Source organism: Peromyscus californicus, unplaced genomic scaffold (genome assembly GCF_007827085.1).
Source record: "Peromyscus californicus insignis strain IS unplaced genomic scaffold, ASM782708v3 Scaffold_5__1_contigs__length_169319896, whole genome shotgun sequence".
In the NCBI taxonomy this organism is placed as follows: Eukaryota; Metazoa; Chordata; class Mammalia; order Rodentia; family Cricetidae; genus Peromyscus; species Peromyscus californicus.
The window spans coordinates 169,286,867-169,314,403 of record NW_026294573.1 but is presented as its reverse complement, the minus strand read 5'-3'; positions in this window follow the sequence as shown (position 1 = coordinate 169,314,403).

The following is a 27,537-nucleotide window of genomic DNA, read 5'->3' as shown; positions in this document are numbered from 1 at the left end:
TGATAAGTTTTAGGCCTCCTTAAGGCCTCTCCACCATCGCAACAAACTGAATCAGACCAAATTGGAAAGCCCAGATTTAATGGGTGAATATTCCCGGGTGTTTCCCTGGCCACGCAGAGAGGAGACAGGGACGAGAGACCGGAAGAACCTCGAGTCTGTTTTCTGGGATGCAGCTTATATCCCCTGAGTCTCTCTGGGGGTGGAGCTGTGTTTGGTGGGCTTTGAAGGGGAGGGTTTAGGGAAAGAGATGGAGAAGGGAGGTGGGTCTTTCATCAGACTCCTTCCAAACACTTTCTATTACAGTCCCTTATTGAATTGAATTTGCATACTTCTCTTACTTTGTAATTACATTTAATTTTGTTTTCTCATTTGACTGTCTATTGATTAGATGATAAACTTTCTGTGTATACAGTGTATGTATAGGAATGGCTTCACTTGCCCTTGTGACTGTGTGTGGTAACCAGGGGTAGATCTCAGGATGTCTTCTTTAATCATTTCTCTGGTTTTTTGAAGCAGCATCTCTTCCTAAACTCAGAGCTCACAGTTTTGGGTAGGTTGGCTGGTCAGCAAGGCCCTGCCGTCCACATATGTTTCTATGCCTGTCTTTTTATGTGGGTGCTGGATTTTATCTGGGGCCATATGCTTGCATAGCAAGCACTTTACCCATGAGCTACCAGGCTCTTAGACTATGAGTGTGATACTATGATTTTATTCCTTGTGTAATAACAAATTAATGACCTATACTGGGCATTATATATTGAATGACTATATCTTAATATCTGCAGAAATTCTGGAAAAACATATGAAACCCACAGGCAGAAAAATGTATACATTGGGCAGTACTTGTGCTGGATTTTGCTGAATGGTCTTGATGGCCTGGGGCTTTCATTTGTACTAAATCACTCTAGAGAATGTAACAGGATTTTGGAGACTGAACCCCCAGCCTCTTGACGTATCTCTGATAATTCATTACTGGAGAATTGAATTACGCACCACTCTGTTTACAATGTAGCTGCAGTTTGACAAGACGAAGTCTGTGGCTAGCCATCTGGGTCTTAGGTCTTTCTTTGGCTCTGGATGGTGAGACAAAAGCACTCCTGTCTTTCTCACCCTGATGAAGAACAGACTTCTTCCCTGAAATGGAGCCGAGTGGTAATGTGCCTCTAAGGACTGCGCTGAGTAAACCTTTAGAGCAAGGTGCAGTCAAAGCTGATTAAAATCACACCATTTCATAACACTACTTACAGGCAAAGACGTACACCAGGAAGCTATGAGGAAAGAGCTGCTGCATGTTGAGCAGCAGCCTGGATCTGTTCTCTTACCCCCGTGAGCTGTTAGTTTCGCACTGCACAGAAACAGATTTCCTGGTTCGTCTGTTATAATAAAACTCCAGCTTCCTCTTGGTGTCTTAGCTCACTGATGAGACAGCCACAGATGTCCAAGTTCTTCATGCAGGGACTGACGTGAAGACAATACTCTTGTCTCTCTCCTGCTCTTTGACATAAAAGATTTAGTCGTGTTTTAGGGAGAGGAAAAGGTAGTGGATGAGGAGGAAGGGAGGGAAGGAGAGAGAGAACCATATCTCTTAGACATTTATAGTCTGTTAGCATCACATGCCCAGTTTCCAGTCTCTCTCCAAGGATGGCTGTTTTCAGAAGGCTATCATTGGGGTTTCAGTACTCAAATTTTTTGTTGTTGTTGTTTTTGGAGTGGTGATGAGGATATGACTATTGCTGGAACTTCAGGAAGGGTTCCCATTATGACTATGTTACTTAACAATTTGAGGACTTCAGGCAAACCACTTAACATCTCTGGGCCTCAATTTCCTCAAGTAAAATAGAAATACCAGCTGCTACTTACCTCATAGGACTGTTTTAAGAACCAAATAAAATAATGGAAATGAAAATATTTTGTATCCTGTGAAGCTCTTTGCAAATGTAAAGTGCTATTGTCCTTGCCAAGGCTTCTTTCTTTCCCCCTTTCTGTAAAGAAAATATCAGCTTTTTCCAACCACCAGGAGTTAGTCATTCCTCCAGGGCCACACTTGCTCCCAGACATAACAGGTGTGTCAGTCTCTATGATGATGTTTGGAGGAAAGTGGAGAAGAAACCCTCAGGTCTTTAAGTCCTTCTCAGTCTACTAACCTTTAGTCAGAGGAAGCCCCCCCCCCCTTTTTTTTTTATCACAGGTCTTTGAGCAAGCCTCCTGGGAACCACAGACTTCTGACAGGAAACAGCAGAAGGAGGGATTTCACTTTCTTCACCCGTTCTTTCTCCCTAAAGCAAGGCAGAAGATGTCCCAAAGCAAAAGAAATGAGCATCCTCGTTTTTGAAGACTGAAGACTTGGGGATTCAGGAGACTCTGAAGAGGCCTTGCCAAATTCTCCTCTGTTCATTAACAATAGACCTCATCTCTTCGTTAAAACAACCCTATTTTCCCACAGATGATCATCTGCCCTTTCCCAGGTCTAAACATAAAAATAAATAAGTGCACCTGTTTCTTTGGGTCTTAATTTCTGAAGTCTGTGTCATTTAAAAACATTAAACACATTTGCATACTTCATCTTTTGTTTACCGGCATCAGCCAGTGATGGGAGAAGCTAGAAGCTTTGTTCTTTCCACAGTATATCTTTTCAAGGATAATATTTGTTTATATCTATGAAGGAGACTACACATACACTAAATAGACTTAATCCATTATTGTAAAGTGATGTAGATGTGCCTTTGACATCATATCCACTTGATTAAAAAAATCAGCATAATTCTTTGCATTGCATACTATTTATTTTAACATTTTAATTAAAAAGAGATCTTGTATATCTTTTTAAATTTTATCAGAGTGATTTTAACCTTAATTATAGGACCTTTACCATAAGTTCTGAAAGAATAACTAGTCAGTCATCTTCACTAAGGATAGGGAAGGGAAAGTGACAAAAAGAGAGCCTTTGGAGGGAGAACACAATCAAAGTACATGACACACTCGTGTGGACATGTCCTAACGAACTGCTTTTATTTGTACAATTAGTATATGTGCAACAAAAAGACTTTACCCACTCTCAAAATGCAAACAGAGTGGTGTAGATGAAATTCTAAATGGTCTTATTAAATAAGAAACACAGGGCCAAATACAGAGTTAAAAGCCCAAGAGATCCGAGCACTAGCGAAGAGACAAGACCACCTTTAGCTTACCACTCGCTGCCGTCCTTCCCCTGAGAGAGACCTTCTTCCTGTGTGTCTTGTGTTTTATAGCTTTCCTGTTCTGCCTTCTCATTGGCTCTAAGCCCAGCCACATGACTTCCTCATTACTGCCTGTCTATACAGACCTCCAGGTCTCTATTGTTGGTACTAGGATTAAAGACTCAGGTCACCACGCTTGGCTGTGTCCTTGACCACACAGAGACTCTGCCTGCCATGTGATCGGATTAAGGGCATGGGCTGACACCACCAGACTTCTGCCTAATGGCTCGATTTTACCTCTGATCTTCAGGCAACTTTATTTATTAACATACAAATAAAATCACATTTCAGCACAAATAAAATATCACCATAGAGTGGGTTCTTCCTATTGACAGGACCTGAGGAGCTCTTTGGCAAGAAAATTCAGGTAGGAATGTAAAACATTATCAGGTAAATAGACAGATTGGAGGTTTAGGAATCTATAGAAATTTTTATAAATAAACTTGAAGTCAAGAGAATAAAGTAATAGATGTAATATATGAAATGCAGAGAACCACAATATCCCATCTGCTCCACATTAATAATAAATACTTTGTGATTAATTTCTGTTTACCGTTGCATGCTTCTTAGAAAAAATTCAAGATTTATGCCTGCTAGAATTTCAATATGATGGGAAAAATGCTCAGTTTGCCTTATGGGAGATAGCACACATAAAGGAGACTTTCTTTTGTGTCCAATGCCCTGTCTACACACCTTCACGGTCCAGAATTATTGACCCTACCTTCAGGCTCCAATGAAGTTCTACAAACACACTAGAACTGAGATGCTTGACACTGATCTACCTGTGGACAGCCTTTGTTTTATATATTTGACATAATTAAGTGGGTACCATGTCCCCAATCCAAGATTCTATAGCTGTGGTGCCCATCACTGAAATTTGCATAAAAATAATGCTAGTTTTTATGTATAACACACCTTGTCACCGCCATAGAAAGTCAGCAGGGCAGTTTTAGGTTGTAGGTTAGTTTTCCCCAGCTCTCATGACCTCCAACAAGGGACCAGGGCACAGATATCTTCCATTACCCTGCTGTACATTGTTTTTTCTATTCCCAATAACTAGTTCTCCCCTTTTCTACTTACTAACAGAAACAATGGGACTAATGTATGCACCGGGAACTCATATTCTCCTGGATTAGAAAACCATTCATGAATCTATTATTTTTGTAAGAGAAAATTGCTGATAGAAAAAGACTCCCATGCTTAGATTAACAATGGCTTATTTAGTATGTTTGAATGTTTTCATATGTCAACAAGGTACACGTGTGATATTGCTCTATGGGAGAAATTTGGGGGGCGGAATGGGGTAGGGGTGAGCACTGAGAAATACAAAGGACCAAGAGAGGCTGAGTCCTTGACCAAGTGGATAGGAGTTTATGCAGAGTAGTTGGGGGGTGACACTAAAGGAGATCCCAAGAACACTGAAGATAAACTTTGTCTATATCACTATTTTGCCTAAAGCAAGAGTAAACCCTACTTTTTCAAGAAACGTCAAATCTAGATTTTTTCTCTCTTCCATTAAACTATGATTTGAGAGATCTCAAAATTCTGTAACAGATTTTGGTCATATTGTTTCCATTATATGGTACTGATTTTAAAAACCAATAGCTTAAAGTACTGCAAAATAAAATAAAATAAAAGATACAGAAAGGGGCCTCCTTTCCTTGTGAAGGTTTTCATTGTACTGCTATCATTAGCCAGGCTTTTATGATTAAGCTTAAATGGCCAAATGAAACAAAGAGTTCTGAGATGGGTCTTCCACCACTGAAGTGAGACTGCCATGGCAGGAGTTAGGGATAGCATTCATTTGGCCTTCTGAGCCTTCCGGGCAGACTTGGTGACCTTGCCAGCTCCAGCAGCTTATCTGCTCATGCCTTTGATGACATCCACAGCAACTCTCTGTCTCATGTCACAAACAGTAAAGTGACCCAGAGGAGGACAGAAATGCTTTCAACATACATATATAGACTTGCCTGGAGCCTTATCAATAATGGTTGCATCACTAGATTTCAAGGACTCAGGGCTGTCTTCCAGCTTCTTACTGGAACAGTGTGCAATCTTTCCTTTCAGCTGAGCAGACCTGCAAGTTGTGTGAGCCTTTTGACAATCTAGTAGCATAGATCACCTGAGAAGTGACGCCAGCTGCTTCCACTGTTGGAATATTGTTGCTATTACTTGCAGTGTTACCAAAACTGGTGTCTTTGATACACACTTTCTCTACACTGAAGCCCATGTTGTCCCCCGGAGGATCTTAACTCAAAGCCTCATTATACCTTTTAACGAACTTTACTTCAGTTGCGACATTGACTGACACAATGTTAGGTTTGAGACACCAGCTTCTACTTGGTCCTCAGGGACAGTGCAATACCACCAATTTTATCGATATCTTGGAGGAGCAGACACAAAGGCTTATTGGATGGGTGAGTTGGTGGTAGGATGCAAGACAAAGGTTTTAACAGTGCGATTTCACCAGCACCACCATATTTGTATTTGTATTTATATTTATATTTAAACCAAAGCACATTGGCACTTGGCTCCAACATTTTGTCACCTTTCCAACCAGAATTTGGCACAAATGTTATTGTGTCAGAGTTGTGGGCATTTTTCTTAAATCTAGGTGCTAACTTCCTCACTCCTGTCTCTTCTGGCTCTAGGGTGGCTTGGTGGAAGCCATTTTGTTGACATCAACAGCTAGCTGTTTTGTACCCAGTGTGTAAGCCAGATGGGCATGCTCATGAGCCTGCTAATTCTTGGAGATACCAGCATAAAGTTCACAACTCTGTCACCAATGATCAGGATAGGACAGTCAGCCTGTGATGTGCCTATAATTATGTATTATGTATTATTATTATCATTATTATTATTATTATTTATGAACTCACTCTGTCTTGTGGCATCCCTGACATAATATGTGTTGGTCTGAGGTTACCACAGGAAGATGTCAATAGTGGAACCATGATCACTCTCAGCTTTGTTTCTCCAAAACTCAGGCATCCTGGAAGGCATACTTGGCAGCCTCTCCCTCAAAATTTTGAATGTTTTGTTTTGTTGATGACATCACATTTGTAAATCAGATGGCCAGGAGTGGACTGCCTGAATTTGCCTGTCCACGGATAATGGTGGTGGTGTGAATCTCTTCCTTTCCCATTTTAGCTTCAGTTCGGTGGTGGCTTTACTTCATCTGATGTAAATGGTCATACTTCATCTGATGTTCTGATGGAAATCTGTTTCAAAAAAGGAGATTTAGTTTTTATAGCAAGAACTCCTTGTGGTAGAATTGCAAATCACTATAGTCTTTTGAGATTTTAATTAATGAGAAAGTGTAATACCAACAATTTTTGGAGTACAACAGATGAAATATAATACTACACAGAGAATACTAGAAAAATGAACTATATATTACAACTCTGAGATATGACTTTAGAGATATTACATTAGAATAAACTAGACCATTTCCTGCTATTTAGGAAAATATCTGAATGCTTGCTATTCTTTATCTTGTGTTTTACCTACTTTAAATGGTATCCAGTTACATAGTAGGTAGAAAACATTTGTAATTTGTTTTTGACACAACAGCAAATGTGAGATTATTGTTTTCTTTCGTTGAAAAAAATTTTAATTTATTTTCAACATAATTCTTTATTGATTCTTTGAAATTTCACCTCATGCACCCCAGTCCCACTCACCTCCCAGTCCCTCCATATCCACCCCTCACCCCTGCAGTATGTCCCCCCAAATTAATTAAAAACAAAACAAAACAGACAAAGAAAAAACCCACCTCGCTCCTCCATCTTTCCAACACCTCTTCATTTATTCTAGTGGCGTCAGGAGCTGTGGTGTGTCATGCGGTACACCCCTTTTGTCCAATCAGCCCCACCTGCAAAACGTTCATTGCAGTGAGTCATTGGTCTTGTTCAAAGCCTCTGGCACTGGCACACCACCATCACTGGGCCCTCATCAAAACTCCTCTCGGATATCCTGTTGTTGCCCTGAGTCATGGGGATCCTACGACTATCATTCTGCAGGACCAGTCCCTTCGCACACTCCAGCAGGTCAAAGATGGGGCGGCTGTAAGAGTGCGCCAACCCAAGGCCCAGGATATGTGGGTCTGGTGGTAGCTGGTCAGTTGGGGCCATTGGGACCACCCCTTCAGTCGAGGGGCTGAGCCAGCTCTCCTAGACCCTTGCCGTTGGGGCTAGGTCTCCCACGCCTGTGATGAGGGGTAGGGTCTTCTCTCCCATGACTCTGGTGTGGGATGGGATCATTTCTCCCCAGTGCTGGGGTCAGCTCTCCCACGGAGCAGGGAGACACCAGTTCTCCTGCTGCTGTGTCCCGTGAGGGGAGGGGCCAGTTATCCCAGGGCCAGTGAGGGACAGGGCTGGCTCAGCAAGGCCCTCAGATTTCAACACATGTGGTTCCTATGACCCACTGTGGTAACACGAGCCATGGACATCAGCCCAGATTCTGGTTGCTGTTGGGCCACGGACCCAGACATGGCCCAAGGCAGCAGCCCAGGCCTGGCCCCATGTGGCTGCACAGGCCATTCGGATTGGCATGATCCTCGGTGGTAGCAAGGCCCTAGGACACTAACATGGCCACAGGATTTGGCCTAGAACCTGGGCATCTATGTGACCTTTGGTGGCATCACGGGCCACAGACATCACAGCCCCTGACTGTGGTAGGACCATGGACCCAGACATAGTCCCAGGTAGCAGCCCAGGATCGGATATCTCCATGGCTCCAAGTGGCAGCATAGGTCAGCCAGATCTGCAAATCCCTTGCATCAGAGGGCTGCTCAGACACCAACATGGCCGCAGGTGGTGGCCCAGACCCCTGGCATCAGCATGGCCTTCCATGGTATCAGCAACCGCAGACATCAGTTCAGACCCCTGGCTGCGGTACCCAGACATGGCCCTCAGCAGCAGCCCTGGTCCAGACAACGCCATGGCCCCAGGGGGCAGCACACGCCATTCAGATTGCCGTGACTCTGGTGGCAGCATGGCCCTGGGGCACCAACATGGACTGGGATTAGATGTCACCTTGGCCTCAGGTGGCAGCGAAGGCCACTCCAATCCGTAAGGTTCCAGCGGCAGTGTGTCACTTGGACACCAACATGGCCCCAGGTGGCAGCCAGATCTCTGGCATTGGCATGGCCTTTGATGGTATTATGAGCTACAGGTATCAACACAGACCCTGGCTGCAGTAGGGCCATAGACCAAACTATGGCCTTCAGCTGCAGCCCGGGCCGGATGTCATCATGGCACCCTGTAGCAATGCAGGCTGCTCAGATCTGTATGGCCCCAGCTGCAACATGACCCTCAGATCCCCACATGGCCTCTAGTAGCAGCCCAGATCCTGGATATTTGCATGGTCTTAGGTGGTATCAGGAGTCACTGATATCAACCCAGACACTGGCTGTGGGGCCACGGGGATTGTTGTTTTCAACATAGAATTTTGCTGAAATCTAAGCAGAAACCCTGCTTACTGTTTGTTTTCTTTTCACTAGATTTTCTAACTCTCTTCTTTTTTCACGACCAGCCCCCCTTCTTATTTAGGTCTCCCTCTTCTCTTCTTATTTGGGCCTCCTTTCTCCCCCTCCTTATATGGGTCTCCCTCTTTCCTCTTTATTTGGGGCTCCCTGTTCCCTCTATATTTAAGTCCCCCTCTCTCCTAGCCTCATAATCTTACTGTTAAGCTTTCTCATTAACACCTTGACCAAAATGCCTTTTATTGCTTCAGGGGGTCAGAGAGACTCAAGCAATAGATCTCTGGGAAAGACCAAGGGAGGACTACACAGGGGTGATGTTCTTCTGCTCGTCACAGCCCCTTATCAGCTCTTGGCAGACTGAAGCCATGAAGAAGCTGAGCACGAAGTCCACCAAAGTTTTGCCTTCCCTCTCTCTGCTTTTCAAAACTCTGATATAGGGAACATTAGCGGTTTTGCCGGTGGAACGTTTACAAAGGCAGACTAGTGCCCGGTGAATACATGTAATTGTGAAGAAAGCTGTTTTCCTGTCTCCTTGAATTATGGTGCACAGCCTTTAAGTGGACTCATTGAAATGAAAGCACTTATTGAGGGATGATGGAGAGATAGGGACTCCTAGGGTAACAGAAAGTCAATAATGACGTTGCCTAGACCCTGATGTCCTCCAGGTCAGGTTACAGCGTTCACTGCAGTTTCCGAATGTTGCTTTAAGCTGAGTCCAGTGCCATACTCATTATGGCATTCTTGTTTGGACTTCCCTGGACACTCAGACTGGCCTTTGCTTCAGTTTTCCTGGAAGTCTTATTTTCTCTGTTGGAGTTATGAGGTGAATGACCAATTGTAACCATAGCTCCATTTCCCCACTGGCCACGTGGATTCTCCACTTCCCGCTGGAGTTCTCATCTGGGTTGATGGGTTTCACTCATCCTTGCTTCATTGAATAACCTGCTTAGCTATTTGTTGGTCTGACCTCTTTTTTTGAGTTCTGTTGTTAAGGAAGCTTATCTCATTCCTTTTATTGAGTCTGAGGGTTTCGCTGGGTTTAGTACAGAGTTTATAACTCACATGATTCTCTCACAGAGGTGCCCAAAAGATGCCTTATCATAGAAAAATGATCTGCATGTTTTGGCTGAAAGCACAAGTTTCTTGAAGGCTTAGTGGTTCTCTCCTCAGCCCCTGGAGATGCTAAGGATGGAAATTCTTTCATAAGACCAGCCCAAAGAGCGTCTTCTCATGAGGAGCCAGGCACTTCCGTGTCCCCCAAACTGCATAGTCACGTCTGTAAATGTCATTGCTGACATCTAGAATTTTAATAGATAAGCCATGGGGAAATCTATTAGACACCTGGACACTTAAGAATCCTTTGAAAATTGATCATTCATTTGCAGAATCTCTGGACATGGTCTATTAACTGTCCAGCTTCCTTCCGCCTTTCTCTAGTCCTGCCATGAGCATGTTGGAGAATGGAATTTGTCTCAAGGAAACTTAAAAAACGAACTGTGCTTCCTTCCTCCAGACAGGTTTTATTGTTCATAAAGTCATTGTATATACATATGTATTTGTATTTGTAGATGCAGTATATTTATTTATGGATTATATATTTATGTTATCATAGTTATATTTATAATGAATAATGTATTTTTATTATATCATAATGAATAAGTACCTAAAACATCATGTAATTAGTTTAAAATTAGGGTACATAGTGAAATAAACTATTTTTTAATAAAAATTAAAGCCAGAGACCTCAAAGCAGATAAGACACACTGGTGAGTCTTACAGCTTACTCTGGGCTTTGTTTCCTAATGGAGGATGATATTGGCTGGGTGTGTTGTCCAAGGCACCATATGACTCATTTTCTGATACTGAATTTTAATTGTCTCCAAAATTTGTGACTGATTCTCAATATAGCCTCCAAAATATGAATTACAGAAATCAGTGGATGAAATTTGAACTAACTAGTTTTTGGCAGGCCGGAAACTTTGTGACATCTTGCTTTGCTTGCCCCCGTAATTAGCAAAAGCAAACGCTGCCTTCTTTAGATTTGTATTTTCATTGTTGAACAGCATCCTTTATCCACAGATATAATTAGATATAGTTTTTCTGTCTTTGTGTAGAAGATACCATAAAATAAAATACAAATACAATGCTACCAAAATGACTTAAATGGTACTTGAATTTAAGTTATAAGAAATTTAAAGGCATGGAAAATTTCTGTCTAACCATATAGATTTTCTTATATTGAACTCTGTTACATAAGAATTAACACCAAATTAACTTTGGTAATAGATATTTCAGGCTTTCCATTGCCCAAATATAAAGGACTTTTCCATGATACAGTTATCCAAGAAAGCCTTCAGGAACATCCCTGTACTAGTCTCAACTAGTATCTATGTAGAAATGGAGCTTAGCTACATTTATGTAGCAAAAGTGAACATATTTTAAAACATACTAATTATATCACTTGATATCAGTAACTTCATTTTTAATGATGCATTTGCATTTTATTTTAAGTATAGCTTAAAAAGAAAAATAATGCCTTCAAGTGGCTTTTGAAGACCCCTTTCAGAAAAAGTCAACAAGTAAAATAATGCAGGCTGCAAGGCATGTGAGTGTAACATTAATGATCCCTCCACTTTTAGAATTTGTTGGACATAAAAGCGATGCTAATCTAATTAGTAACTGTGATTGGGTAAATCTACTGTAAAAATGGACTATGTTCTGGTTTTTAACATAATACCATGGAGTCATTTGAGAACCGACTCTGTGGAACATGAAAGTCTCTTTGATGGATTATATTATGATTAAAAAGCATATTTGCATGCATTTTTATTTATATACACACATCTATATGTGTATATATATATACACATATAGATGTGTGTATTATACGTATAGATGTGTGTGTGTGTATATATATATATATATATATATACACACACACACATATATATGGTTTTTCTGTTTGTTTTTATAAATGGCCCAAAGCTTAGTTCCCAGAAAACTGAGAGGGAAGGAAACAATGTGACCTCAACAGACATCAAGCTGATATGTGACTGTGGTTGCCAAAGGTAAGACCCAAGCCTATCTAGTGTTGACTTTGACTTCCAATGTGCTTTTTTTTTCCTGTGGCAGCCAAACATACAGAGGAGGATAATACCTGAAAGTTATGTGTAGGTATTTTATGTGTGGTGCGTCATGTAATTTGAAGAATAAAGGAAATTTGGAAGGCTTTGTGATGTTGAAGAAAATCTCTCAACTCTACTGTGTGACTTTGGAAACCTTCCTCCAGCCTTCTGTCTCACCTGTAGCATAATTTTGAATGTCATTTCAGTGGTCACAGATTCTTTCTGTAAAGCTAGAAGCTTGTTTCTTGGTGCCTACATACACTATAATTTGTCTTTTTGCCAAATGCCAAAAATCTCTGTCAGCTTAAAGAGAGTCCAAAAAAATGTCAGTACTGCTTATGAATGTATTTATTAGGGAAGAAAGTGGTCCTTTTCAAACCATTAAAATGTATGAAAACATACTAAAAAAGGAACATTTTTAACCAAATAAAAGTTGGTTAACTTTACAAAAGTTTACACTTGGTGTGGAATTTAAACAGAACTTTCCGTTTTTATCCTAGTAGATATATTTCCAATTAAGCGAACCTGTTATGAATATTTTTAATAAATCCAGTGAACACCTTATTTATAAATAAAATGACTGTGGTTTTACAACGCTCTTTGCACAAGAGTTTCATCATTAACAGTGTTATAAAATGTGAGTGTGGACATCACATAAAACACACGATAACAATCAGACAGGGGCAGCTGACGCAGCAGAGGTAGGGTTTTGTTTCAATTTCGCCACTTACATTTTGACTTGGTTCCATGGCAAACTTGGAAAGAATTGAGCACATTTGTTGGCCTTTTAGGGGTTTGAGTTTGTTTCTGTCTCTAGTGACGAAGCCTGAGGAGTTTGTAAGTAGGTGTCTAACACATGGTTGAAAAGGTAGAGTCTGGACAGACTTATTATCTAGATTCACGATGTCACTGTGAAATGAACAGTCCCTCCATCCCTTAGCTCATCATAACAGCATGGCGGTTGTGAATGTAAAAGAAGGGAGCTGGTAGTGAGGACACCGTAGGAAGAATGGACCAGAGCTTTTAAGGTTTGGCTTGGGCATCGGGGTGAATTCTGTTGAGTGTTGTAGGAAGGTGGAGGAGAAGATAGCAGAGCAATGAAGGGCATCTTACCCAAACCTTATCATCAACAGAGTCTTTGGTAGTTCTGATATGAAAGTCTAAGTGTCCATTCTAAAGTCTTCCCAAGCATCAAAACTTCAACTTCTGTGTTAGTCCTTTAACAATCCTCAGGATGGTCTTTCCGAAGAACCGCTTCAGTTGTGGGAAAAGTCACGATGACTTCTGCCCACAGGGTAAGTCATACATAGGACATTTCTTTCACACTTATTGTCACTTGTCCTTGTGTGTCAGTTTTTCTTTTTAATAAAAAGAACTGGCTTAGCTGTTCAATGTGAATCTTAGCTCCTCTACTCACCAAATGTGTTACCTTAGAAACAATGTAATCTTTCCCTCCTTTGGTTGTGTTTTTTTTTTTTTTTTTAAATTTGGGACAAGGACAATCATAGGACTCCTGTGTAAGCAAAACAGGAAAGGACTGTAAATAAGACACTGGACACAGTGAGCATTAGCTGGTGTGGTGGCATGTTGGTCCTAGTTGCTCAGTGCCTAGTCTGGACAACATAGGGAGACCCTATCTGAAAACAGTCAAAACAAAAACAACAAATGAGAACTAAGTAAATGCTGTTTTCAACTATTTTTATTACTTGTCTGAGAATTTCATATTATCATGTTCATCCTCCTCACACCTTTCCCTAAATCCTTCCAGAACCACCTCTACTTCCCCAACCCCACACAACCTTACATATTCTTTTTAAAAATAACCTTTCAAGTTCAAGTTGTGGGGCTCCTGTACCCCTGCATGTGAGGCCATCCACTGAAGTGTGATCAGAAGCCACCAGCTGTCCACAGCGCCTCACTTAGGGGTGGGGACTTAGGAACGTCCCCCCTCCATGTTAGAGTGTTGACAGGCTTGACCTTCCGCGGGCAAGCACGGCTGTTGTGAGTTCATGAGCACAATAGTCCTCTCACACTTCTAACATTGTTTACTCTGGTCCTCCCAACCCCTGGTTCTTGCAATCTTTATGCCTCCTTTTCCATGGTGCCCTGTGAGCCTTGGGGAGGGAAGGGAAGTGATAAAGAGATCTCATTTGGAGCCAAGTACCCCATTTAACATTTACTTTTTGCACTTAGATGAGTTGTGAGACTCTGCATTAACCACCATCCACTTCAGAAAGGTCTCTGATAATGTCTGAGAGCTGAGCAAACTTGTATGTAAGGATATATGAATTTAGAGAGCAGTTGGATGCTATGTCTACTTAGCAAATAGTAGTAGTAGATTCACACCTGGGGCCTGTGACCTTCGCAATTATGGGTTCTTGGCCAGATTGACCACATCAGGCATGTGTTTCCTTGCTCAGTGCAGGCCTTAAATCCAACCACAAAGTGCTTGGTCACCCCACATCCTGCCAGTCACTAGGTAGAGTTGATGGCTGGGTCAGGCTGTTGATGACCCTTTTCTCCCAACAGTCCACGTAGCACCTTCCAGCACGGAGGAGGAAGTTTCTCTACTAGCGCCAGCCTGATTTCTCAGTGTCCTGAGATCATGTGTGTGATGTCTTCAGCAATGCGATCTTATCATCCAGTTCCGGTGGGCAAGCAAGAGAAACAGCAACAGCCTGCATTGTTTGGGGTGTCTCCGAGACGTCTCCGACCAACAGCCTGGTGGTGAAGGGGGAGATACCCTAGCACTGACACCGGGCTTTCTATTTGACAGCCTATGGACGACTGCTCGGGACCTAGTTATAGCTAAGGTTGTGAGGTTTCTGCATTAAGAGTTTGACTGGTTTTTTTTTTAATCTTTTGATTAATGAACCATTTCCCCCCAAAGACTCCACCAGATTATGTTCCCAGAGACCCTATGAAAGTTTCCATTCCCTTCATATACTAACTCAGAAATACAGGTTCATAATTTTAAATCTTTACTAAGCAGTGCTCACTGGTAACACACAATTGCTTTACTCTTAAGTTCCTTGATGACTATATGAGCTGCTTTTTAATAATTTTTTTGTTGTTGTAAATGTCTTCACGTCCTGGTCTATTTTCTCTGAATTGTTCTGTTTTACTCTGTGAGGTCTTTACTTAATAAAGACATTAATGTTCGCGTCATGTTCGTCGTAACCATTCTTCATTTTAATTTTATCTTTCCTATTAAATACTTACGTAGTAAAATCTATTGATCATGTTCTTTGTGATTCTTTTCAGAATTGTTCTAACTGTAATTGAGGGCCTGCATTCAAATCCAAATTCTTGACCATTTCCTAGTTGTATGAACTATGGGAAGATATACCATTTCTGAGACCTGTGTCTTTGTATATAAGAAGGTCATAATGATGGCCATCTTACTATACTTTTGTTATATTCAGATCATTTTCTGGGTGATTCCTTGAGAAGCCACCATCCTTAGGATTTATAAATGTCCTACTGCTTCTAACTCCTGACTGGTGTGATAAAGTGATTTGTTTACCCAACAGTTTCAAGGATTTTGAATCATACTTATGTGAACTTAAGAAGCCACTTTTTGTAGTTTAAATTTTCCATAAAAGCAAAGCAAAAGTTTCTCTCTAAATAGAAAATGATAAACCAGGTATATGCCATCTGATAATATCGCACATGTTAGTTTACAAGACACTTTTAACATATGTTGTATGATTTTATTTCACTTCTTCCAGCTCCATTATAAAGTATAGTAAGATGGCCATTGTTAGGGCTTTCTTATACACAAAGACACAGATCTTAGAAATGGTGCATTTGCTTGTAGTTCATACAACTAGGAAATGGCCAAGAATTGGAATTTGGTTGCAGGTCTCCAGTTATAAACCCATGCTTTGTTCCTCCTACCATCTTGTTGTCTAAGTTTTTGAGAAGTTACATATATAAGTGAGGACATTTTTCTGTCTTGCTGGGGATCAAGTGCACACCCTGCTCATACCGGCCCACATTTCTAGTACTCACCACATTCCCTATCCACGGTAACTATTTTAGAACCTAACTTCTTTGAATTTTATGATTCCACATTTGCCATTCCAGACATTTTCTCAGAGAAGAAAGGAAACAGCATAGGCTGAACTAATGCTTATATTTAAATTGTTTATGTTTAAGCCTCTCTCCGTTTAAAACATCCTTTGATTCCCTTCTCTCCCCTTTTACAGCAACCATACGCACATGGTCCATGTTGCAAACCCTTGTTTTACAGAGCATCTTTCAGTAGACTGTATTGTTATCATCTGTCCTGACTTTTCCCACTCTCTACTTTTTCCAAAGATGAAACCTGTGTCCAGATCTCACATCTACTTAGACCCAGAATGCATGGCCAAAAGCTTCTTAAATTGATGTGGGGTTGAGGGAAATTTAGCAACAGCAAAAAGTTTCAAAATGTGAACAAACCACAATTAATTCAGAGTCCAGTGTGAAACAAATCTGAGATGTTTCTAGAATCACTCACCTGTGTTAGATCACGTGACTTCACTGCAGCCCTGGTCCTGAGCATGCAACATGTGCAGGCCTACTGTGCGTTCTACCACTCCATGCAATGCCAATGCATGCAGCCTACTACATGATGTGAATTACTGTGCTTACTCCACAGACAAGATCTCCTGCTCTTAGGGATAATGGTTTAATTACAGAGAACAAAGGTTTTTAAATAGATGTCCCATGATTCCTCAACCTGTGTCAAATTAGCCTATCTTTGAGTTGTATTGTGACTGGAATGCTTGATTTTAAAAATTACTATTTGATTCACTGTCTTGAGTTCCATCAAAATCATTAAATGAATTTTGCCCTGGGATTAGGAAAGTATTCCTAGCCCTAAGCATAGCTCTGTCACCTTGCAGCGTATATTTATGCAAAGGAATGTTCTCAATATTGACAAATATAAAATATTGACCGATGCTGGAAAGCATTGAAGATACTTTATGTCTTGCAGTATCACATATTCAGCCAAGGATTTATTTATTTATGTAAAAATAAATAATCATGTCCATCTCATTACTGTGTAAATTGGCTTGTCTTAAAAATTACAAACATACATGTGTCTATACCAAACAATTATTTGAAAATAAACATCCTTCTAGACACAACAGGGCTGGTACACACATATGAACTCAGAGAGCCTGAGGCAGCATGCACAGGGCCTGCATGGGTCTGCACCAGATGAGGTCCTGGAATTGAAGGGAGAAGTGGACACATGTTCCCATCCCTAACCCAGTTATAGCTCCAATTGATAAACCATTTGCAAATGAAAAATTAGCTTTTTCTAGGGGAGTCTCACTGAAGAAACAAACCACTCAGGGGTAGGCTCCGTACCCACCAGTAGACGGCCAACACAAAAATGGGTATCTTTGGGGTTCTTTGTCTCATATGCTTTCAGGAATTTTTTTTTATTCCCTGTCCTTTGCATATATCTTATGGCTTCTGATTTTGGATTTTCATGGGATTACAGTGTGTGTGTATATATTTCTTATGCTTTTTCTTTGGCTCTTTTTCTTGTTTGGTGTTTTGTCATACTCAGATTTATTTTTTAAATGTATTTTATTTTATTGTTATTCCTTAGATACTGATTTATTTTCTAACAAGAGACAGAATGGGTGTGGATCTGAATGGGAGGGGAGGTGGGGAGGAACGGGAGAAGCAGGCATAAGAGAAATTGTAATCAGAATATACTGCATGAAAAAAATCTCTTTTTAGTAAAAAAGAAAATAAAAATCTTGATATTGTCACTAAGTATTTGGTTTGTAGATTAATTTTCTATACTTACATACCTAGAGTTGCATAAAAATTTCCTGTGTGGGGGGGAAGGTTAAAATGGAGAAAGTTTAAGGCGCCCTCATTACACAATTTTTGTCTCTGATTCTTAAGAAATCAGAGGCAGGTGTTAAAATGACTTTCTCCATCTCATAGGTGTGGGTCAGCCTTGGAGAAGCTGCCTCCCTTGGCCAAGGCTGGTGAGCGCTGAGGCTGAGACGGGAGCACGCACAGGGCCTGTTGCGTTGGCTCCCAGCCTCTTGGAGAATGGCAGCTTCCCTCTCACCTGCTAGAGTCCTGGAAGCAGTTTTTCGTCTGTGTCTGAGCAGCTGTAAATGTACTTCTTGGTTCCTATCCCATAAACCTAATTCCATCCAGGGTCATTCTGCACAGCTTGACTTACACATAAAAATGAACTTTTAAGAGGTTTACTTTAGCTCGCTAGCCATCTCCTCACTGATCTAGAAAGCAGGTGTCCTGAGTGCAATTTCCTCTTCAGAAACGAACATATTGCCTCACCCCTCTGTGAGCTCAGTCTGGTTGGGTTTGCATCATGCTCCAGGCCTGATGAGGGCACGCTGACGGACAGTTCTTAAGACCTTCTGCTCTTCAAGTTTCTACAAACAGCCGGGGGCTGAGTATTGGTAGGATTTGGACCTGTAACCATCTTTTCTGCTTTTGAGAAGACGAAAGGGGAAAAAAAAGCATGGTGATACAATACTATGTGGCAGTGATGGATGCAAACAGCTTTTGAAGTGGAAGAAAAGATTTGTAGAAGAGATGAAAGGAGTTGTATTTTGTGGCAGAAAACATGACCGAGGGAAGGAGACTTCCTCCGGAAGTGATATCAAAAGGGAATTCATTCTGCAGAGAAGAGAATGAGCTTAGAGGAAGCTTAATTGTAGCAAAGGGTGTTAGCACCAAGTAAGAGTGAGTGTACATGTCAAATGCTGTAACCACTGGACAGTTAGGATTATCATACAGCCCCTATTGAGCATTGTTGTATGTGAGATAGTTAATGTATTTAACCCTTAAAGCAACCTTATGGGAAGGTTACCCTGGGTTTGCATGTGAAGTTTTGAGAAGCTAAGAGCTTGCTCCAGGTCACAGAACCAATAAGAGAGATAGTGGGCATGGTATGGACATCTTCAATGGCAGGACTTGCAACAATGTATTTATTCACAACTATCTCCAGGAGAACATAAGTCCCTTTAATGCTAAGTCTCCAGAGCCTGGGTAAGAGCCCCGTGCGCTGGAGTTGGTTCGTGGGTGACTTTTGTTCATTATAAGTGAACAAAATCCAGTCTAATCCCAGGACTATGCCATAATCCTTTTGTAATAAGGATTTGTATCAAAAAACAAAACAAAACAACAACAAAACAAAACAAAGCAAAGCAAAAACACATCTCAATAATTTGTTACATCGTCCTTCAAACACTTAAGTACAATGCCCCCCCCCCCGCCCCCCAAGAGTACATGCGACAGCTTATCAGTGATTTTTTTTTCCAGGATGATAAACTCATCTCATCTGGAAATGGTGGAGAGAAAATGTAGCATTTACCAATTAGATCCATTCATGGCTTTTCCAATTGACAATTTGTAGCAATTGTCTTCTCTGATTCTGTGGAATCAGGCTAATGAAGAAGTGATGTAGTTATAGCAGTGACTGGCAGACAAAGCCCCTGTCCACACTGACTGATCATCTGTTCACTGGATTGGAAATCCCTGTCACACCATCATTAAATTATGGATTAACACTCAGCAGGGTACATTATATCCCCCGAACGCTTTAAGTATCAAAAGGAAAACAAAAAAATTGCAGACATTGCTATCAGAGGCCCGAGATGCGTTAGACAGTAAGAAAGAGTACAAGAATCACAAGGTATGGTGGTTTATGCCTGTGATCTCAGCCCTCAGGAAGTGGAGGCAGAGGGTTCCTGTGAGTTTAAGGCCATCATGGGCTACAGACAGTCTATGTTTCAACAAAAATAAACAACTAAATAAAATGATAAGAAATGGGAAATGTCTTACAGAAGATCTAGTAACTTTTACCCCAGTGGTTTTCAACTTTGATAACACATTAGAAACAACAGAAAAGTTTTTTAAAAATTACTGATTTATTGAGACTATAATATAATCACACAATTTCTCCCTTCCCTTTCCTCTCTCCCAATCCTCTCATAACCCTATAGCCCCCCTTGATACTTTTTCATCAGTTTTCACACACACACACACACACACACACACACACACACACACACACACACACACACACATCCTGCTCAGTGTGTGTGTGTGTGAAATGGTATAATGTCACTTGCATGTATATATTTTCAATGCTGACCATTTGGTTTTGGATACCAATTGGTGCATTGGTATGATCTTCCCTGGGGAAGACTTTCTTTTCAGCTCCCAGCATTCCTCAGTTCCATGTAGTTCTTTGTGTAGGGTTGATGCCTCGTGGGCTTTCCTCTTTCCATGGTAACATGTCTATTGGGGTTGTCCTTATTCAGCTTATGTTCAGGCATCCATGCCAGTGAGACTCTGTGGGTGGAGCTTCTGACGGTCCAATCCCACAGCAAACCCCCTGGTCCTCTGGTTCTTTCTTTCCTCTCTTCTGCAGTGACCCCCGAGCCTCAGGGACAGGATTTCAAAAGAAAGACACACTGATGGGGGCTGGGGTGATGGCCAATCAGTAACGTGCTTGTCCCGCAAGTCTGACCACCTGACTTCGAATCTGAGCGTCCACATAAAAGCTCGGTGAAGTGTTGGCTATCTGTAACCACATTGCTGAGGGTAGTGATTGGGGTGGGTACAGTTGGATCCCTGGAGTTCAATGGCCAGCTAACTTAGCTAAATTGGTAAGCTCTACATTCAGTAAAACACCCTATCTCAAACATAACATGAATGGTGACTGCGGGAGATGCCCAACCACATGCATGCATGCACATGTACATGTCTGTGCACACACAAAACACAACACAGGTGTAGCACCCATCCAATACTTAAAAAAAATTCCAACAATTTTCTTATTTTTTTTTCATGCAGCCTGCTTTTGAATCCTTTCCCCAAGGCTCTTTTCAGTGTACTCTTTTTTTTTTTTTTTCCCTTTTGTGAGGCTGGCCATTGAGCCTGGAGTCAGAGTCATGCCAGGCAAGTGCTCTGCACTGAGCCACAGCCCTCAATGCACTTTGCTTTCTTCTATATTCTTTGAGTGTGTGGGACCTCCACAAAGGGCAGAGCAACCAACGTTTAGTCTCAATGGTATAAGACAAGTGACGTTAACAACCCCTTTCACTGTTATAGACGACATATTTCTTTAAAAACAATCTAAAGTTGAATACTTATTTGACACTTAAGACATAAAAATACACACAGAAAAGTACAATGAGTATGCATAGACTCCCAGTGGAGTTCTGAGCTCTCCTGAACGCACTCACTTCTCCAACATTCCTAGTGTTCCCTTCTATGTATTTATTAGACAACATAGTCGTGCCTTTCAAGGAAACATATGGCATTACTTTGCATTCAAAATTTCGGACGTTTATGAAAACGGTATGTGTGTGAATTTGCACATTGCTGCTCTGTTGGTTAGATGTGGTGTGTGGGAACTACGGCTCATTCACTCCCGCTGCTTCCGGCTGTCCTAGTGGAGTAGTTACACCAATAGTTACACGTCATTGCCGAGGCACGTCTAAGACATTCATTTCGATGTAGCCTAATTCATGTCAGCTTCTGAAGAGTAGCCTTCCTGTTTGTCATGTTTCCACGTGAGTCAGTGTGACAGAGGTTGCTGATAACCTGTGATTTCCCCATCTTGTTGCTGTCGATTTTCTGACAGATTTTAACGTGAGGCTAAGTCTTGTACCAGTTACATTTCATATTGCTGAATTTCCTAGGGAAGGTTTTTCGTTTAAAAGCCAATCTTGTTATCTTCATGTGAAAATGCTTATTTCTTAATTACAATTTGGTCACCTTGGATTTTAACTGCTTACGAGAAGGGTATGTAAGACTATGTATTCATTTCAATGGTTAATAAGAATTATGTTGAACAGGATAAGACTGGTTACCCAATAAAGCAGAATTCCTTTCCTTTATAGTGCAATTTAAACTGACTGCAGACCAAAGAAAAAAATAGTGAATTTATTGTTTAGAATTAGATATGAATAAATAAAGCTTATATGATAATTGATTCTATATCCAAGAAAGATTTAAAAGGTACCAGTTGTACTTTGGGCACTTCCCAAGTGTCTCTGAGGGCTCACTGAGCAGCTCTGGAATAAAGATGAGATCCTGCCAGTGTTTTGGGTCATAAATGATAAGATTACCTCAATTTTGCTCGACAGGAATTTAAAGGTCTTACTCCAGCCAACCACAAGGGGGCGCTGTGGCATAATCAGGAAGAGGCTTGCGACCCCAGTTTGCAGAGTGGCAGCTGTGTGATCTCTCAGAAAAGCTTAGAAACTACCTTTACTCCCCCAAAATGACATTTACAGAAGAAATTTTAAATGTGTAAACTAGTCTTTATTTCCAAAAGGAAAAAGGTAACAACACACAGATATAATTCAAATGAAACCCTTTCCACCAAGAAAAGGAGTTTCCTTTTATTTTTCAATGGGCTATTTGCAACAGATCAGCTGGCTATTTAATTCTTAACCCAGAACCATAGGCCTCTAAAAGTTCAGTGTAAAAGCAAAGCTTTTCAGCTAAAGATCTCACACGAACATGCACAAATCCTAGCTGAATCTTGGTAGATACCATCTGTCTTCAGGATACAGAGCATTGCGTTACCGTCGAAGGCCTTCCCATTTCCCTGGCCCTCAGAGGTAACTACTGTCTTGTTTTCCTTTCACGTCCAGTTAACCCTCCCATTGTTGGACTTCCTGTAATGGAGGTGTGCTTGGTCCTCTTGTGTCTGACCGCTCTTATTCCAGAGTTGTTTCAAACCCAAACCCAAACACTTTGTGGTTCTGAGTACATGTGTGCGCAGGTGACCGTGCACACCTGAAGACACTGTGTCCCCTAGATCTGGAGTCCCGGGCAGCTGTGAGCCACCGATGTTTGTGTATCAACACACCAGATTTAAAAAGTCTGTCATCCTGTTGTTGAATATTTGAGTTTCCAGGTCTTAGTTATAAATAAAGCATATTTCCTATGTTTTGGATATAAATCTATGTTCAGTTTTATCATATTCTTTTTGAAGCAAACAAAGGTGGGTGCTGTAACATGACACTGTGCTGGACAGTAGGGATATACTGTGAAGATTAGTGGACCTCTTAATATGTACTTCCCTCTTATTGGTTTAACATATGATTCTGACATATTTTATAAAAGCAAAATTTCTAAATTATTTTCTGATTTCCACTTCAAAATAATTGAACTGACTGGGGACAACCACATTACTACACAGTGGTCATGATCACAGGCTCTGGAACAAGATATGGACGCTCGGAGTCACAGTTCTACCACTGATGGTGAGTTGGAGCAGATCATTGAGCCTCTGCAGGCCCTGGTTACTTTGAGCTGTAGCTCCATGTACACCCCATAATGCCACTTAGTGTGATTATTGATGTACCTATGATTTCCATTAGATGGGCCCTTCTTGACTTCAAGTCCGTGCCACTCGGCTGTAAGGCATAATGCACAGGGAACAGCAGGTATGGAGGTGTAGTGAATTCATCATTTGCCCGGGTCTGCAGGGTTAAGGCAGAGTTGCCAACATAAGTCTGTGAGAAGCAGGAAACTGTAGAAGCCCAGGCTAGCACATGGCTGTGGGTTTGCCCAGGCTAGCACATGGCTGTGGGTTTGCCTTTTGACATGTCAGTGTACAGTGGAGTGGGGTGAGGAAATGGGCCGAAGCACACTGAAACCTTTTGGAAATGGGGTGCAGAGGGGGAGGATGCTCTGCACCCAGGCCAGTAAGCCCAACCTGCTAAAGGTCCAGAGAAGAGTGTGGAGGGGGTGAGGGACAGATGTTGGAGAAAGTAGAACTTAGCAAGTGGAACTTAGTCATGTCCTGGTTGTGTTGGGTTTGACTCTGGCTGAGGGGTAAGATGAACATTTGGATAATTATGACTGTCCTTGGGTTTCGCTGGTGCCTGTAAACGGGGAGAGACGCAGTCTTACTTTAGGGGTACTAAGCAGGCTGTAGAGGATGTGTGGTTCTTTTCCAAGTTTTCTCTATTCCAGTTAGAGTTAATTAGGAGTAGAACTCATAAGGATGGTGAAAACAATTACCAACCACCATCAGCACTGAATGACCTATTGTGAGCTTTGCAGCCAGTCAGAATTCCTCATTTAAAGGCTTATGGTCTCTCCATGTTAATGAAGATCACCTTCATAGCCAGGGCTTGAAATCTTGAATGTCATTACCTAGAAAAAGAATTCAGCCTTTTGTTCTTACTGTTAGAGATTAAAAAAGAAAAAAAAATAATGCGTTCCTTTAGAGAGGACTTAAGACAAAGGGTCCTGGAGAAACCAGCTCTCAGCCTCAGCATGATTGGTGTTAGTATTTTTTTCAAGAGATGATTGTTGAGTGTGTTCTTAAATAGCAGTAATGGGAACAGATGTGCCGGGCTCTTACCGTGCGCCCTGTCTAGCAGAATAATTTTCTATTCATTATCTCTTTTTCATTCTTACACCTCTCTGTGTAGTACAGTTTAACCCTTTTTATAGATGGTCAAGGTGAGGCTCTGGGAAGGCAGAGAAAATGCAGGCCGGCACTGCGTGCACTCAACGGATTTCGCAATGTCATTTACTTAGGGAGGTGCTCTTGCATGCTCTTTTACAGACAAGACTCACGAGCTGTTACTGAACCCTTACGACGTGTCAGGCATTCTGTTAAGTGCATTCCTGGCATTGTTAGTTTAGTTCCCCAGCCTTATAACAATGCTGTTAGAGACACACCATTCATTATCCCCACATCATGAAGTGGGGAACTGGGGCCCAGCCATGGTAAGTAATTGGTCCAAATTCATGAGTTCAGTGAACAAAAACAAGACAGAAGTGGGAGTCAAAAGTGGTCCCATGTTACCTTTGATGTCCAAGGTCAGAGGGTTCAAGGCAGGGTGGGTCTTCCCAGCGTGCTGCTGTCTGCTGTACTTACTGCCCCCTCCTGTGGTTTTCCTTTGTGGCATTATGTCTTATGCAAAGTAGAAAAAAGCCCATTAGGGTTTGCCTTTTGTGAGATGTTTTTGCATCCATGTCATTACCCAGACTCTCTGCCCCTTGACATGAGAGCAGATCCTTTAATCTTCACGTGTCGCTTGCGTTTTTTCAGCTCTCTGGTATTTTGGCCCATCCTTTCAAGTTTTATACTTCCTGTGGCTGCTCTGTTTTTATGATACAAAGATGCTACACTTTTTTTAAATTTTTAATTTTTTCAAAACTTATGTGTACGTCTGAGTATGGGTTTACTCATGTGAGTGCAGTGCTAGTGGAGACCAGGAGAGGCCTTCATCTCCCCAGGAACTGGAGTTGGACCTGGGCGCCACCTGATGTGGGTACTGGGAATTGAATTTGGGTCCTCTGCGGGTGAAGTACACACTTAACTGCTGAGCTGATGCTTCAGCCCCATCTTGCACGGTTCTTTTGATTAGTTTGATGAATGAAATGAGGATGAGAGACTCTTGCCCAGTTTCTTATTTAGAACATTCATACTACTTGGAAGTAGATCCTTAGACCGGAAAAAAATGTCCTAAACTCATTCTCTGTGTCCTGGAGGACTGGATTTTGCCAGGACAACTACACACAATATCTACCAAGAATGTTCCCAGGGATTTTTTCTCTAAAAAGGGAAATTAGACTTCCTGAATCTGTACCTTTGTGCCTGCAGGCTGACATTCTACATTCTACATGGAAAGCATACTCTCCACAAGGCAAGGATTCCCATAGGAGATTTTATGGCTTGGCCCATTTCTGTGTATTTTTGCCAAACATTGGAGTCACCATACCCTTTATAAAACGTGCTAATACTGGCTTGAATACAAAGATGATTTTATCTGCATGGTTTTAGTGAGCTGTTTGGACAGAAAGAGAAATTCCTGAAAAAAAATGTGTTTGTCATCTGTTTTTTCTTTTTTGATGCTTTTAAGATACTTTGCCCAACTTCCTCAACAGAATTTTCTATCTGTCTGGCGAAAAAAGACATCATGGTTTTCACAGTGAAAAAGAAACATAGCTTTTTGAATGATATTATGTGCTTTGGGACAAGTGCCATCCCTGAGATGAGAGCCACCAGCAGATGGCAATACCCCTTCATGGAATCTCCCTGACCGGCAAATGGTAAGTGCTAAGGTAAACTGATAGCCCAGTGAAGTCACATGCCATTTCTGAGAAACCTGATAGTCTTGGCTGAGAAGGAGCCCATTTACCATTATCTCTCAGCTATTATCTCATCTTTCTGTTCTGTCTGATTCTTCTCTGGCTCAGCATTTTGCTTGTACCACCCTACAGGTCAGTCACACATGGCTGCCGAGCATGGGTTTAGCACGTGGAGTCACTCCACCTTCACCAGTAGCCCTCATGGAGCTCTGTGCTGCCTTTCTCTCTGCTGGCTCATGAACTTGCCTAACTGATGCTTTTGGAGGCCACGTACTGAATGACAAGAGCTCATGAGCAAACCTTGAGGCCTGATATATGCATGTTCTATCAAAACAAGAAATTTGTGGGGCTGGAGGGATGTTAGGGGTTTAGAGCCCTTGCTGCTCTCCCAGAGAACTCAACCTTAGGTTTCAGTACCATGCCAGGTGACCCACAACTGCCTGTAACTCCAGCTCCGGGGGGGAATCGATGTAGCAGGAATCTTAGATGGTCTTATTAATAAAATTAAACCTGGAGCCAGGTATTGGGGTGAATGCTCGAAGATCAGAGAAGCAGAACAAGCCACAGCTTCCTCACCTCGCCAATTCCTCAGCTGATCCTGTTTCCTCAGATTGGAAGCCTCTGAGTCCTCATCCAGAATGAATCTCAGCTGAACTGCTTCTCAAAAGCCTGAAAGCTTAACCAGCCTAGTTCCTGGTTTTCATGCCTTATATACCTTTCTGCTTTCTACCATCACTTCCTGGGATTAAAGGCTCACTGCTTGGAATTAAAGGTGTGTGTCACCATGCCCTGGCTGTTTCCAATGTGGCCTTGAACTCACAGAGATTCCAGATGGATTTCTGCCTCTGGAATGCTAGGATTAAAGACGTGAGTGCCACCATTTTCTAGCCTCTGTATCTAGTGGCTGTTATGTTCTCTGACCCCAGGTAAGTTTATTAGAGTGCACAATATTTTGGGGAACACAATAGCACCACAGATCTGATGCCCTATTCTGGCTTCTTTGGGTATCTCCACAGATCACACACACACACACACACACACACACACACACACACACACACACACACACACACGCACACCAATAAAAAATAAAAATAAACCCTTAAATAAAGGTTTGGAGCATTGTCACAGCACAGGAGCTCTTTGGTTGATGGCAGGTTGGTTGTCTGCTCCATTGTTATTTCCTGCTTCCCTGGGCCCAGTGGGAAGCTTCTAGAATAATGCTGGACTCTCTCTACAACATCTGCTTGTGAAGTATGGTGGATTTCCAGAGACTGGCTAGATATGAAAACTTCCAAGTCCTTTGAGGCCCATTTTTAAGATATTTTTTCCTCCACAGGAAAGTTTCTCTGGTCCTGTGCATCTATTTTTCATGGATGTTCATGTATTAGAATACTTTTGTCTAGAATCCAAAACTCATCTCAAATTGTCTTAAACAAAAGGATATTTGTTATTTTTTGTGATAGATTCTGAAACGAAGCAGTCTTCTGTGTTGGTTAATTCAGAAGAGGGACAATGTGATTGGCATACATTCATTGAGATCTCTTCATCATTGGCAGCACTGACT